A 13,447-nucleotide genomic window follows, 5' to 3' on the forward strand; every position below is an offset into this window, starting at 1 on the left:
AATGTGTGCTAGCCACTGTACACTGTGTCAGTCTGTGGCTTAGTGTATATGAGGCTCAGCAGTAAGCTTCAAACAATGAGGTTATCCCTTGAAGCATTTTATTAGCTGTATATTTCACCTTTTGAATGTGTTTTTATCTCGGAAGGAGATACTAATCATCAGTCAGGTACAGTAGTCCATTGGCATAGATAAAATTGTAATCCTATAAAGCTGCATTATATTGTTTAACTAGGTAATTATGCTTTTGGTTTTCTGTTTAAACATATTCTGTACTAAAAATGTTGGAAAAAAGTTTCAAACATATAAGTTGGTATTAATTTTAAGAACATCCACAGTGATTAACTTTCCCCTGTTACTGATCTTCACATGTATTGGCCGCCAGGTGTGCTCAAGTCTGGTAAATTTCATATTCAGGCAAAGAATCAGGCTGACAGGGGAGGTATATGTGTTAACAATGCTGCAGAGCACCTGTGAAAAGCTTTGAAATGAAAACTCCTTAGCTCCATACGTTAATATCTCAACAAATCTTTAATCAGGTAAAATCTGTAGTAGATTAAGTAGAGATTAATGAATTCAGAAGCAAGATCTTATTTTTAATGAGATATCCCAAATTAGATCCAGAGCATATTAGAATTTCTACTCCATTGCCAACAATAAGCTAGTCAAAAGGAACTTCATATAACTTCAAAACCTTGATATATGGCAAAGAACAATGTTCAAGGATTGCTGAGTCCGGCTTCTGAAATGAACCAGCAATATATAAGGTCCAGAGACAGCTGATATCTGTCTTATCTAGGTGAGGGTTATGCTGATAATCTCTGGGGACCCTTCAAGCCAGAAGCATTCAGATACGGTTATTTCATGTTTCAGTGCTGCATTCATGTCAGTTATCCAACAGACTTCACAAAGTATTCATACTACAAAGGTCTTTTTAGAATTTTTAATAGAATGCTTTCATATAAGGAATCACTATCTTTTTATGTAGCAACACTGTTTCCTGTTTCCCAGTATTTCTGCTTGAGAAGAAGTCATAATTATGACACATACAAACGGTTAATAAAGAAAAAGAAATATCAATAGTAAAACCAGATGAACCCAAAGTTTTGTAAGCAAATCCAGAACAATGCAAAGTTTGGCTGATGTTTGGTAACAATTTCTCCGGGGATAACTAACATGCATTTAAAAAACCCCTAAAACCCAAACAATAAACAAACAAAAAACAAACCCAAAACCTATAAGAAATTTGGAATTATTATTTGTAATGCTTCTAGGCTTACAATATAAAGGGATGTTGCTGTGTAAACTACAACCTGTCTGTGTTTTTTTGCTCAATGTATAGAACAAAAATACTGGATAATTTCAAAAATTACTGGATGATTGTTTTTCTTGTTCTTTAACAAGATGGTGAATAAGAAAGTTGCATAATGTAACAAGATTAACGGAATGGAATTAGGAGCAAGCTAAATATCAGGATAGTAGACTGTGTAAAATTCCATTACCAATTTTTTTTTGTTTGTTTTGTTTTTATGAATAAGAAATAGTTCTGGATTATGAACACCCATATATATACATTTTAGAAAGTATTTATGTAAACCATAACTCCAGTCACATGATGTATGCTGGGAAGGATCTCAGCCTCAACATTACAGCAGAAGTACCCATGGCTGTGGCATTTTGACACGTGTCACTTAATTTTCATTTCTAAATGAAATACAGGAAAATGAGCCTTTAATTGGCTTGTTTGTCATGATGATTGCCACATAAAAAATACAAAAAATTAAAGATTTTACTTTATTTAACTGCGAGTTAGGGCAATTCCAATAGAAGAAATAGAACAAGCCATAACAGAATAGTGTATAGTGTGTGAAGTACTTGCCAGGAGAGCTGGAGATTAAGGCCACTCTGGTTTGAAAGAATCAAAATGGAGTAGTAGTGGAACACTGCCAGCTCTGAAGCAGACCTTTCAAATCTTTTAATGTTGAAGCTGCACTACTTTTTATTTTCTATGATTTTGACTAGAATATCCCCTCTAAGACTGTGTGACCGTACAAGTGTCCTGGTTTCAATTGGGATAGAGTTAATTTTCTTCCTAGTAGCTGGTAGAGTGATGTATTTTGGCTTTAGTATGAGGATAATGTTGATAACACACTGATATTTCAGTTGTTGCAAAGCAGAGCTTACCCTAAGTCAGGGACTTTTCAGTTTCCCACGCTCTGCTGATGAGCAGGGGCACAGGGAGCTGGGAGGGAGCAGAGCCAGGACAGCTGACCCAGACTAGCCAATAGGATATTCCATACCATAGAACATCATGCTCAAGTATATAAACGGGGGGGAGTTGGCTGTTGGGGGACACAGTCATTGGGGACTGGCTGGCCATCGGTCAGTGGGTGGTGAGCAATGGTATTGTGCATAACTTGGGTTTTTTCTTGGGTTCAATTCCTTTCTGTCTTTCTCCTTTTCATAACAATAGTTGTTGGTTGGTGGGTTTGGGGTTTTTTTGGTTGTTGTTGTTATTATTATGGTTTACTTTATTTCAATTACTAAATTGTTCTTATGTACCTTATTTTTAGGTTCATCTCCCCACCCCACTGGGGATGGCAGGAGGGAAGTGAGCAAGCAGCTGTGTGGTACTTAGTTTCTGGCTGGAGTTAAATCACAACAGGTAGCTCTTGTGTAAGGAAGATCATGCTTTTCTTGTCTGTTAGGAATCTTCCATGCCGTGGGAACTCATGATAGCGACACCTACTACTGAAAAGAAGACTGCGCATTGAAAATGTGAATGGAGGTTACTAGGAAAGTAGTGTAATCAGGGAAGGAAAAGTAAAAGCAGCAAAACTAAATTATCAGAGTTGGAGGAAAGGGGCAAATGCTTAAACAGTTCCTGCTTAACAGTGTCGAAGGCCTGAACTCATCCCATCTAAGTGTAGGTGTGTAAGATTGTTGACTTAAGCTACACAATGAAAATGTGGACAATTAGGAGGAAAGCTCAGAGTTGCAAAACTACTACCTCTGTGGTCCTTGTCATGAATGGCATATAACTGAAATGATATGAAAATATACAGGTGTCAAACAATTAATTAGGTTCTTCAGTCTTCACTAAGTTTTTGATAAATTCCAGTGATGCAGCTAGGCAACAGTGTGATAAATTCAGATCTTGAAAATAATTTTGTTGGCACATAGTTTATTGTTATAAAACAAAACTTCTTTCCTGATTGGAAAGATGGGTGAACTGTGTCATAAATATTCAGTCAAAAGCATTATTTTGTACCCTTAAATGCTCTTCAGGAATTTAAATATATTTTTCATAATCTTTTTTTCATCCTAAAAAAAAATCAAGTTTTTAGTTAGAAGATAACAGAGCTTGTGTACACACTGAGATTGTGCACTGAAAAACCCCAAGCATTACAGCACTCTTTCACATTATTTTTAAGCTGTGAGGAAGGTTAATTTGTACACATGAAGGCTGCTGTGTTAAAAAGCACAACTATACCACATATGAATAGAACAGGATTTAATTTTATGTAACAGCTTTTAAAATTAAGGCATTCAACATCCTAAGAAGGTGAGCTGCTCTCTACCAACTGTATAGAAATAGCCATTATGGATTTGTTCTAGAATCTTAATCTAGCATGGTTTGTGTATTGTCTTGTTTTCTTTGTTGTTTTTTTTTTTTTTTTTTTCCCTCAAAGTGAATATTATAAATGGCTTTACACACAACTATTAAAATTTGCTATATTTATTCTCCATCTGGAGAGTTAGGATTCAGTCCTTTGGAAAAGTATACAATTTCTGTCATATCTCATTTAAGATTAAGCTTCAGTCTGAATTTATAATGTGGTAGAAAATTTGAATTGGTAGGTTGACAGCACAGAAGGTCAATCTTTACTGTATCTTGATTGAAAGAGGGTATTCCTATAACCAGTAACAAACTGGTGTGCTTACCAAGTGTGATCAATATTTTTTAACATTTCTATCAAAAATGCGTAATTAATTTTGAATTTCTGTGACAAAGGCACACAATTTCCTTACAGCTGTTTTGAGAAAGAGCTTACATTTTTACACATTTTTACTGTTCTTTTATCTTAAAATCATAAAATTTGTTCAGGTTTTAGGCATGAATTTCCCTTTCTGTTTGGTTCTGGAATTACATTTGGTCTTATTCAAACAGGATTTCCTGACAAACAGGGATTTTAACAGAATATCTATTTCTTTCCTCCACCTTACTTGCAGGACAGAAAGAAACATAATAGGATAGAAAATGAATTTACTGTAAATTACAAAATCAGGGGAAATACATCCAAGCTATTGCTCTAAGGGGTCCAGAGTTGACTGCAAGCCTTACTGCACTACATTTTTTTTTCAGACCCATCTCTAACACAGACTCTTTCTGAGAACTCAGAGGCTTTAGACACCCAATTTAGGGCAGCTTTCATGAGTACTTTGCAGTGCATTACACTGCCTGCTGAGTGGAGAGAAATGGTGCTGCATTTGTGTTGCCCTAAACTTTTGATCCTTCTCAAGGTTCAAACCCGAGAGTGGCATTTTCTCCATCAAGGATGTACTGTGTTGAACAATAAATTGCAGAAGTCATGATGACTTTTATCTTTCCCTTCATCTGAGGCATCATCCTTGGAAGCAGAGAATCAGCCTGAGTGGATCTGATATGGTTTCAGGACTTCATGGTGTATGCTGTGGTATGATGGCTCCTCAGACTGATTCCACCATTGCCCAAGTAGCACTGTAAAGACAATGGTGATTCTCAGGATCTGAGCAGAAATGCTTACTTATCTTGTATACTTTCTGCAATTCTTTCACTGAAAGACATCCCAAGAATATACAGGGACATTTGTGGACTAGGAGGAAGATGAAATTCCAATCAGAAAAAAATAATAATAATGAAGTAAATGATGTAATAAAGTCAAAAACTATATGACTTACTATACTAAACTTGGGACATCAGTAGAAATAAATTATACTAAAGCAATCACATACTAATTAATAGAATTGTATGAGTCATAGAAAGTGTATTACTATAATAATTACAAAAAAGCACTAATCTCATTAAACCAACCTGTAACACGCTTATCAGCTCACATGAATTAGTGATCTCTGCTGCTCATATAGTAGAGGAAACCTCATATGAAAACGCTAATTACAACAAATGCACAGGAAAAAGCATGGATATTATTATTTTCTCACTGTTTGTAATAGAAAACTTTTCCTTTCTTTTAAAAAGCATAGGGAATCAGTTTTGATTAGGATCTGCAAAGGTATCATAATCACTGCTACTTGGATCTCCTTAAATATTTCTAATGTTGCTTTTAAAAATATTATTATTTACACTGAATAGCAAACATTTTGTACTATTTTTATGTGGTTTCCTAAAGCTGTGTTGCTGAAGCTGTTCTTCCAGGGAGACTTTCTATTGGCTCTGCTCCTCATGCCACGATCCACACAGGAGATTTCATTACTGCTGGTGTGAGAAAAACAAAGTGCAAGATATAGGAAGGACACTCATTTCTTAAGTACTGCAACTAGAAACCAGGTAGGCAACTGTAACCATGCCTGGTTAGCTTCTGTTTTCAACTGTGTTTTCTATTTACCATTTAGGGAAACTAAGAGAGGTAGATTAAATTCAACATTTGTTGCAACAAGGAGGTGGTAGTCTGTGTCCACAGTGCTGGGAACTTTGAACATGAGACCAAATACATATAGGAAAATCTATATTTGCCCTGGAATAATTTAATAGCATTTTAACACTTCTTGAACTGCTAGCTTATTAGTGTCAAAACTCATAGGTTTGACTTTTCAGCAAAATTATTACAGCAGCAAAATAAGGAAGTATGGGTTTCCTAATACTGCCTGCTTTTTAACATGTTCTGGGAGGGGGAGGGGGAAAAAAAAGAAAGAAAGGAAAAAATAAAAAAGCTTCTTAGGATCAGATTTTATATTTGCAAAAGGTTGATCAGATTTTCCCCCCCTTGGTTACAAAAAAGCCTATGATCTCAGTAAACATAGAGCAAATGGCAATAATGGGAATATTTATTTAAGTTTCACCTTGTTGTATATAGACAAAGTTGAACTATACAACATTTATATATGTATCTTAGGTAAAATATTACTCATGATTTTTAGCTTTATTGATTTTTTTGTATCTTTTCATACCTCTCAAATTATGCATTTCTACATAAGAGTAGTACAGTAAAAATCAGAATAAAATAGAAAATATTTAAGAGGAATATTTCATTACCTTTTTTTACACTTTTGCGTATACTTGGAAATATCTTTGTAATCACATTCTTAAGATACAATGAAATAGAAATTTTATGATGTACGTTGAGTGGGAAAACTGCTAATCTACGATGTCTTTTATCTGTTCCACATTTTTCAACATTCTGAATTTCAACACAGTCTGAACGGACAGCAATCCAGTGACCAGCACTGAATATTTTGACCGAAAAACGCTTTCCAACGTTGAAATAGATGTCTCTGTTTGACAGGAACCTTTACTTTTCATAAAAGTCTTGGCATTCATCTTGCAGTGGGAGAGCGCTATCCGGTAACAATGTTTGAATCCTTTCAACATTATTCCTAAGTAGTACGATGACTAGAAGGATAAAAGAGTAGCAGATTGCAAAAGCTCTCTCCAGCATTACATAAATGAACAAATGCAAGAGCTGGAATTAATTCCTTCTGTTATCTCTTGTTGTGAAAAAATTACACAAAATAAAAAATTAGCTAAAACCCAGAAAATCACAAATAAGATAAATCTTATAATATGACTTTGCATAAAAAATGTAAAACATCTACAAGTGAATAAAAAGAAAATCAATTAACTAGTGAAATAGATATTGATTTTTTATCTTGCCTACTATAAAATTATGTCAATTTTAAAAATTATATGCTTTTAGAATTATAAGGAAGTCCTTTATAAAAACTATTCAACACTATCCAATGGCATTAAACAATTTTCTCAATTGACCAGTCAAATTCACTATATTTGATCTTTATTAAAAAAATAAATAACTAATACTTTCTGTCAGTTAGCTTATGGAATATGCCTCTTAATAGTTTTAGAAGTACACAAAGACTGATTTTATTTCCTGTTAACATTTTTGATTTCTTGCATGCACCCATGAAAAAAAGAATGCAGTGAACATAAACATCTCAGAAGCTAATGTTTTATCACTATACATGGAGAGGGTTGAACCTAAAAGCTAAATTTTTCTGTGACCTCTCAGTGATGATAAAAACCTTAATGAGGAAAAACAACAACAGTAACAAAATCTCAACCAATCAACCAAAAACAAACAAACAAACAAAAACACCTGAGAAAAAGCAGCATAATTTTTGTGTGCTTCAAGGAAGGCTACAAGAAGCAGATATGCCACAGGAACTGCATGAAACCCACTGATACTATCAGATGCTAGAGGTAAGACCTTAAAAGGACTGTTAAGAAACCTACTCCCTGCCTGCCTCACAGCTCTCTATCATAATGAAAACTATTTGCTAATTTATGAAAATACCTAGGTTTCCCCTTTCTCATATCAACTCAGTAAACTTGTACAAATTATTTAGTCTTTGCAGATTTGCTCAGGTGGTTCTAAGCAGTCCAGCCACACAACTCCAGTTACTTTAAGATTATATAGTCTTCGATAGGTTGTCTGTCTGATCTTGTAGCCTAAATAGGTATTTGGGTATGGTTATGCTTTTGCTAACTTTTCTTGACTTCTTATCAGATATTCTGCAGAATTCAGCTAACAAAGGTTTTTAAATTGTCTCTTTAAAGTCTGACTTATTTACTCTTTATGCCCTTCATGGCACCAGGTTTTTCTCTTGCTTTATGTTGTAGCAAAAAGAGTTCAAATTGAATTAGAGACTTGTATATACACACATATGATGACACTAGGAAATACTTGTATCTAGAGAACATTTTTGACTCAGTTGAAGCTAAGGAGTATAAAGAGAATGCAAGCAGGGAAAACTTCTGAGGAGAGAGTTTCTTCAGAAGTTGCTCTCCCTAAAACCGAACTTGTGTATGTGGGTGACAAAGTGTGGTTTAAGGAGGTTTCTGGGAACAAAACAGAAGCAACTTACTCTACTTCAACCTGCAGAGAAAGCTGCTCCTGTTGCCTCTCATTCATCATGCTCTTAATGCATGGTTTCAGTCTTATGACATCACTTCTTTTCCAGTATCAAGCATGCCAGACTATAACCTCTTATAACTCCCATGTGACTTTTGATTCATTGGCTGAGTATTTCTAGGTTTAGTTTCTTGCCTATTTACTCCTACTTTTAAAGCTAACAGGTGGGTCAAAGTCTCAGACTTTTATTTGGGTTGCTATTGGTTAATGTAATTATTAGAAGCTCTAGCCAAATCAGTCTCATATTTACAGCAAATTCCTACCTTGTAGTTAGAAATGGTTAGCTGAAATAATGTACATCAGAATCAAAATATTTGCACTCCCCATCACACTTTAACTAAAAATGAGGATGAGGTTGACAAATTCTCTTTTCCAAGTACAAAGGAGCACTATGAAATGTTATATGCATAAATATATATCACATTATAGTCTATATTAATAGAATATGTAAAAATACAGAATATTTTATTTTTATATTAATCTTCAACAAATAAATTAACACTTGCCTACTGTACTTGGCTTTGTACATACATAATCTCTATTCACTTACCCTCTGCTTTGAATTTGAAAAATTTTAAATCAGCTAAAATTTTACAATAATGATTATGAAACTGAAAAGGCTGAAAAATGTCTTGACTCGCTTCACTTGTAACCTATTTTTGATTGAAATTACTATCTTCAACAGCCCAAACACCCAGTGATTTTGTCACAAAACTCTGTGGACAGCATTTATACCTTTGCATCTAAACTATGAAAAGACACTGAAAATTATTAAAGGGTTAGAACTAATATGGTATCTCTGATTAAACAAATTTTGCTTAGAATTTCACTCCTACCAAGACAAGGAATGCGTAATCTTATGGACAATAATAGATTTAACTAGTGGATTACCTCTTTTATATAATATAAAAATTAAAATTTATTCTTAAATATCGGGTAATCCCACAGTGTACTTCACTTTTTTTACATTGTAAAATAGGGGGGGGGGGGGGGGAAGAGAGAAGATCTACTAGATCCTTTATGACTAGAAGTCATAAAGGAAAATATATGTAACTGAGTCAGACTAAATGCAAAAAACAGTTCTTACGTTTGTACTGAAGAAACAGTGAAGAACATAGTAATATTATTAATGAGTTGAACGTAATTTTCTTTCTTGTGATTTATGGGCCTTCTAGACTAATGATTCTATACACATAATATTGTTAATGAATATTGCTTCAAGTTCTCAGTCATCACATATTCTGTGTACCTTTATTATGAATAAGTATCAACGTCTGTAGGATTCAAATATTACATTGAGGAGGAGAGGTGACTTCTTTTATATAAAATCTCTTTAAGTTATTGTTTGTACCTCTACAAGCTTGTATTTGGTCAAGATGAAACTATTTATAAGTTGTAATGCAAAATTTAAAAAATACCATCATAATATCTGTCTTTCTTAGTTACACTTCTGAAATGCATGCTATTATGCGGACATTAAGAACAGAACTAATTTGTTTCTGGGAAAAAAAATGGCTGTGTGGTTTTTCTTTCTATATCTAATCAGTGTTCCAGCTAAGAAGTTTTTGCAGTGTCTGTGGAGTGGGACAAATGAGAACATACTGGCAAGGACTTGCGCATGAAATCACATTCAGAGTTTCTGATTAAACCAGCATCTTTTGAGGTTTGAGTACCAATCATCAATGTAATTATGCTTTTTGTTCCTTAATTGCATTCTAGTAGAGAAGGTTCATGGCAAAAAACTGAATCAACCCAGAAAAACCCACAATCAGATTTGTCTCTGTCCATGTTCATGGTTGCACCTCTCTTAACCTACACACTGTGTAGGCTGGACATATGCAATGCATATCAGGATGAAAAAAACCCAAAACAACCACAACCAAATCTCTTTCAGCTTTGGTTTTGCTCGCATTTGTTATGAGTTTTCAGGAAATTAGGAGTTAGTTTTTAATTAACCCTACTGGAAGCAGCTATGACTTTGAATGCTGAATTATGCATTCTAGTTTCTAAGTCAACAGATGTTGACCTTGTAGAGGCAAAATTTCCCTCAGTAATACATAACCTAATCAGCATTACACTTTTGACTTGTATGAGAAGAGCACTATTTAATTAGAGAATATGCTTTTCAAAAATGAAGGTTGAAGGTTAAGATTTCATTTAGGATGCATTAGCTTAAATATGCCTTTGGGCTATTCCTATTAGCTAATCTTTTCATGAGTTCTCTTAAAAATATGTGGAAAGGATACTCGTAACACTAAAAAGATAATGATTCAATAGTATGCATGAATTCATATTCAATTTTTGCAAAAGTGGTTCTTGATGATTTGAAGGTTCACACCACATCTCCCTTTGAATGTCAGTATTTAGCCTCAAAAAAGTACTGTATAAACAGTGATACTCATTTTGAGATAAACACATTTGTAAAAAGACATGTATTTCAGGCATGAATTTGTACAGGAGAAACAGGCATACAGGACTAAGGTGTTTGTATTTTTTCTCCAGCTATGCCTGATACTCTGCACTCATATTTCCAAGTACCTCTGTGGCAGCATGCCTTCCTCTGATACTCTGCCACAAGAATCACTCTTTCTCAAAAGGAGTTCAATATATTATTATAGCTACCACCTTCTTTTTTCTTTTTACTTTGTGTAAGGAGGAAGACTGCTGCAAGGAAAGATTAGTAATCCCTTCTATCCACAATCAGCCAAAACTTTTCTGATTAACTCCAAAATCTCCATGATGTCAGGAAGATATAAGAACATGTACTTGTAAATGTACAACGTGAATTGGGAAAATGGCGAGAAGGAGTTAAAGAGTCAATGTGATTGTTCAGGAAAAAATTATTTACATTATAGAGGGGAAAACTGCATTGTTTGGCTACTAGCTTGCAGCAAGTAGATGGAGGTGGAAAGTATGAAACCCACTTCTCAGTTTTAAAATACTATCCAACATTTTATTTTCCTTGTTAACAAATGGATTTAAAGTTTAGTGAATCCACTCCAAAGATTCCAGTATTAGTTGAATATAGTAATTAAATAATCCTTCAAGCAACAAGAAAAACCACAGCACATCAGAAAAAATCCTTAATTGTTTTAATAAATAGAAGGAAGTCTATGTTAAAGGTACCTTATAAAAATGGAAGAAAAGAAGTCCACTATGTTCCTTTACTGACAAATGCTTTCAATCTCTGCAATCAATTGTTTTTTTTTGAAACAGAACACCGTTGAAAAGAAAACTTACTTCAGCTTTTTTTTTTTTTTTTTTTTTTTTCTACATGCAGTATTCAGAAAACTACAGAAAATAACAAACAATATTTTCTAATTGCATCTCAATTCCTTCTGTCTCAAAGCAACTGGATAAGTTCTGGTAGAAGCACAGTGTTGTGGAAATAAAAATAAATTAAAAAAAAAAAAAAGGAGAAGAAGAAGAAAAAAAACCCAGACATGACATACTTTCCTTTGTTTTCTTCAACAAAGTGAAGATATTATGAGATTTATAGTAATGGTTAAAAGCTGATGTAAAGCAGAGAACTATCCAGTTCAGAAGCTGAGATTAGCCTTCTTCCATTTAATAATAACTGCAGAGAACAAGAAGCTTTTTTCCATTTCTTGTAGGGTTCCACTGTATCATTTTTGCTTGTTTAGGTAAGCATTTTCCTTTAGTCTAGCTGTTATCACAGCATATGTTTCTCGAATGTCAGGATAATGATTCAATCTCTTCACAAATGGGTTGTGTCTCAAGAAGTTGAGTTATTACTATGACTAAAAGAATATGACTACTTTCTTCATAAATTCATAGCAAACTCTGTTTTGGAGTCATTAAACAACTATGATCAGTTTGCTACTGAGCTTTAGTTTATGCTTGGGAAGAACAGGAGGTCACTTTAACTGAGATGAATATACATCTGAAACAGACTGATACAAACCTCCGCACAATTTGTGACATTACTCTTGTTTGCTTGAGAGCTCTGAGACAAGAAGGCTCCTCGCAAGTGGCTAGAAATTTATTCCATGTCATAAGTGTAACTTATCTATAAAACAGTGACATCATGAACACAAAAGAAACATGGCCTGGTTTGATTTGAAACTGGGGTATCATTTTAAATTAATGCTGTGATTCTTTCATCAGTTAGTACATAGCTAATGCTGACTTCTCTGAGGACAATTTTCAAAAGATAGTTTGTATATAACTGGAGGTTTAGATGCCTCATTGGAAAAAAAAGAAACTGAACTTTTGGTGCTTATTATTTAAATGATCTGCCAGCTCAGGTCCTATGAGGTGCATGAATGGGTCTATATGCTAGAATGTACTGTTGTGCAGGACATTTCAGATAAATCTGAATAAGTCAGAAGTGTATGAGTAATATCCAGAAACCAGCATGACCCTTCCGTCAAATTCTAAACCCCCATTTCCAAGTAATAGGTAGCTAGACAGAGCAAAGTGAGAAGATTGTTCAAACATAAAAATTAATCTTTTAAAAATGTAATTACATGTGAATTTATTTTTTTTAGATTATGCTGATTGAAAAACATAAGAGTATAAATGTGAAAGAGAGTGGCCTGAAGTTTTGCAAGACAAAAAATAAATTTCTGGGTTTGAAAATATATCAAAAACCATAAAACTGACTGACACAGTGTTTTCAAAATAAATTTTATGTTCAGTGCAACTGTCATTTCTTCGAAATTTTTCAGTTTTCTTGCCAGATGTATTTTTTCTCACCTGCATCTTGTGCCATTAAATGATGCTGCATAAACTGGTATTTTTCAGCTGGGGAAATGGAAAGAAACCCTGAAAAAATTTTTAGCTTTTTAATTGATCTTATTCTTTTAAGTTTCTATTTTGGAATCATGACGTGACTTGCTACTGTGAGTTTAACATAGCAATAAATAAACTGAAAGATCTATCATACTTTGAAATTAGTTTCAGTTATTCTTAGTAGACTTCCCACATGGAGACTCTTGGGACATTACTCTAGACCAGGGGTCCTCAAACTTTTAGCAGGGGGCCGGCGCGCGGATGCAGTGGCAGGCAGCCATCTGCGGCTGCTTGGTTTCCCCGCCCAGCCCCCGGCGGGGGGGGGGGGGGGGGGGCGGGGGGGTTCTGTAAATACCGGCGGCTGGATCGAGGACCGTGGGGGGGGGGGGCGTATCCGGCCTGCGGGCCGTAGTTTGAGGACCCCTGCTCTAGACATACCTTTCACAACCTTTTGACTAAAGATGTCCACTGTTAATTCTTAATGACATTTACAAATCTCTATACTCAGCATCATTTGGGGTTTGGATGCTTATTCTGTTAAATATTAG

The sequence above is a fragment of the Falco punctatus genome (genome assembly GCF_963210335.1).
Source record: "Falco punctatus genome assembly, chromosome: Z".
Lineage (NCBI taxonomy): Eukaryota > Metazoa > Chordata > Aves > Falconiformes > Falconidae > Falco > Falco punctatus.